Source organism: Erythrolamprus reginae, chromosome Z (genome assembly GCF_031021105.1).
Source record: "Erythrolamprus reginae isolate rEryReg1 chromosome Z, rEryReg1.hap1, whole genome shotgun sequence".
NCBI classification, from domain to species: domain Eukaryota; kingdom Metazoa; phylum Chordata; class Lepidosauria; order Squamata; family Dipsadidae; genus Erythrolamprus; species Erythrolamprus reginae.
The window spans coordinates 148,731,732-148,735,000 of record NC_091963.1 but is presented as its reverse complement, the minus strand read 5'-3'; the positions used below and the strand labels follow the sequence as shown (position 1 = coordinate 148,735,000).

The 3,269-nt window shown below is 41.5% G+C and overlaps 1 long non-coding RNA gene across 1 annotated transcript; it reads left to right on the top strand.

Moving 5' to 3' along the window:
* The first annotated feature begins 315 nt into the window (after nt 1-315).
* Nucleotides 316-2,867, top strand: LOC139153731 (uncharacterized). Its single transcript, XR_011556875.1, has 3 exons — nt 316-402; nt 1,102-1,128; nt 2,829-2,867. It is a non-coding gene; the product is annotated as an uncharacterized lncRNA (long non-coding RNA).
* Nucleotides 2,868-3,269: the final 402 nt, after the last annotated feature.

The window sequence follows — 3,269 nt, the reverse complement described above, 5'->3', positions numbered from 1 at the left end:
TCATGCCTTTATCGTTCATTTTATTCTATCTGCCTGTGAATCCACTATGTGTGGCTTAAGACCAGAAGTGGAGCTGATCAAGGCAGAAACGCAGAGATGATATTGAGGCCTTGCAAAAGAGCAGAAGGGTTTTTATTTCAAATTCTCTTTGGGTGCAGGAGAGGCCAGGAGGGTGGGCACAGAGAGTAGCTGCACAGAGGAAGGCTTTGGTGTGGTGGAGAAGGCTGGGGAGCTGAGCTGGGCTGGGGGAGTGACGCAGTTCCTGCCTTGGCCATTGCCTTGGGGGACTCACACAAGAGAAGTCGCAGCTCTGAATGTCTCTGGGGAAGGAAGAATAGAGAGGCCAAGACCAGCTTCCCAGGAATCCTGAAGAGAAGATGGAGACCATCCCTTGGATGATAGGTTTGGGTCCTCCTCCTCCTTCCTCCTGTTCATCTAAATCTGACCCTTTTTCTTTCCTGTACTCAAGAGCTCATTGCCTTACCCCCACCTCCTTTTCTTCTTCTTCTACGTCCTTCTTAGGAAATACTAAAGTTCTTCTTTCTTGGTGGGAAGTATTTTTAACAATTGGGTACTTTCCTGCCTCTCCCCCCAAAGAATTTTATCCACAGTTTTCTTGATTCACAACCATCTGAATTCAGGGACATTGGAGTAGAGGATACAGAGCAGTCTCTCTCCTTTCCATCAGAAACACCCAGAAGGAGACCCATAACCTCCACTTCACTGTCAATCAAATAGATCGGAATTTGGGGAAATGGATGAGCAAAGAAAGGGGGAATTCTGTGGATCACAGTTGAGTACAAAAAGGCTCCCTTTTCTCCAGTTCCTCTCAAATAATTGAGAATTGAAGCTGAACTTCAGTGAGGGAGTCCTTTCCTGTTCTTAATGGTAGTTCCAACCAAGACAAGGAAGGTTTGGGAACTTATGATCCCCAATGGCCAGGACATGTGTGGGAGAAGAGGCCTTCCTCCTCCTCCTTCATCTTGTCTGCTGCCTCCATTCAGGGTAGAAGATTCAGATGAGGATGGGGCTGAAAGTCTTGCACAGTCTGGGATCCTTTCTCCTTCTCCTAACTCTACCTTCCCTCCTTCTCTCTTTCAGTCCTTTCATGGATCCTCCTGGGAGCAGGTAAGAGACCCTCATGCAGACTTTCCTTGAGTTCATCAAAAGGTAGACTGTGATTGTTACTATCTCTGAAGGAGGGAGAAGGTCAAATGAAACTGAAACCCCAAAGAGAGAGGGGCTGAAGTAGAAAAACCCACCTCTGGGCATGTGGCTGATTGGCTGTTCTTTTCCACTTGGGTTGGTGTAGGGAGTGAATCAAGTCCTCGTTGCTTCTTCAGGAGATGTGCAGATTTTTATTTTATTTATTTATTTTGTCCAATACACAATGAGGGTTTTAGTGGGTAAATATATATATATACACATAGTAAAATACATGATGAAGGTTATAGTAAAATATATCTAAGGAATAATAGAAAAGAAGATATAGTAATAGAACATATCAATGAAAGAATAGAAGAAGAGATATAGGAATAGAAGAAAGGAATATGAGATATAGGAGAGCAATAGGACAGGGGACGGAAGGCACTCTAGTGCACTTGTACTCGCCCCTTACTGACCTCTTAGGAATCTGGATAGGTCAACCGTAGATAATCTAAGGGTAAAGTGTTGGGGGATTGGAGATGACACTATGGAATCCGGTAATGAGTTCCACGCTTCGACAACTCGGTTACTGAAGTCGTATTTTTTACAGTCAAGTTTGGAGCGGTTAATATTAAGTTTGAATCTGTTGCGTGCTCTTGTGTTGTTGCGGTTGAAACTGAAGTAGTCATTGACCGGTAGGACGTTGCAGCATATGATCTTGTGGGCAATACTCAAATCGTGTTTTAGGCGCCGTAGTTCTAAGCTTTCTAGACCCAGGATTGTTAGACCCAGGATTGTTAGATGTGCAGATGGCCATGATCCTGGTGAATCTAAGAATCCCCACCATATATCTGACATCAGTAGAATCGAGCGGGTTCAGAAGAATTCCTTTTGTCTTTCTTTTGTACTCTTCTGGACGCAATAGAATTCCTTATCCTACTAGGCTTGAAATTCTCAGTTTGGAAACTTAGGAGTGTGTGACTTGCTGTCAGACTTAGGTATTGCATCCAAAATTATACATAGTAATGCTTTAATCTGTAAATGACAGTTTTTGTTTTAATCGCAGTAATACGTAAACAATTTCTTTAAACCCAATGTACATCGTTTTAAACATCACTGTAAAAAACCTGATTTCTGTAAGAGAGTTGTCAAAATCTGGAATGTCCTACCTGATCCAGTTGTCTCACCTACAAATTACACTTTGGGTAATGTAGTCCGTGACATGTGATTTCATCTGTGAGTTTATTTACTTTATTTTAAAAAAATAATTAATTATGTTTCAATTAATTAATTAATATTAATTAATTAATTGAAACATAGAAGATTGACAGCAGAAAAAGACCTGATTTATTTATTTATTTATTTATTTGTTTGTTTGTTTGTTTGTTTGTTTGTTTCTCAAACAAATATTGGATGGTAATTTGTACAAATAAAACATTAGATAAGTAATGACAGAAAGTAATGATAGAAGACAATAGAACAGTAGGACAGGGATGGTAGGCACAATGGTGCACTTATGCACGCCCCTTATTGGCCTTTGAACTATACCTAGGCAGCTGGGTATAATTGTGCCATGCTCTCCAACACTGTACACTCTAAGCTGCGCGCGTGCGCACCCCAAAACACCCCCCGCACATGTACAAGCTTCAACTAGAACACAGTGGCTTCTCTTTCTTTCCTAGGTTCACAGGAAGATTCCAGCCTATCAGCCCCCATTCTGTCCTCATCCCTTCAACTCTCTGTCATTGTTAAAGGACAAGAGATCCCCATGAAATGCTCCCTCCCAGAAGAATCTCGGATGGGATCTTTCTTTTTCTCCTGCAAGAACCAGTCAGATGTAACCATCACAAATGAATATCTCGATGAAAACACCTTCAATCTCAGAACTGCAGGTCTGAACTCAGAGCTAATAAGATGTACCTGCAGGTTCTTCGAAAGAGGTGGACGATGGCCTCCTTCCCCTCAAAGTAACCAGCTGGTCTTCACATTAGTTGGTAAGATGAATATTTATTCCCTGAAATGTTAACATTTAAAAAAGAATTCAACCGATAAAATGCACTATAAGCCTTTCTGAAATTAATTCAGTGAACCAAACATCAGACAAGCGAATCCATCCATAAATA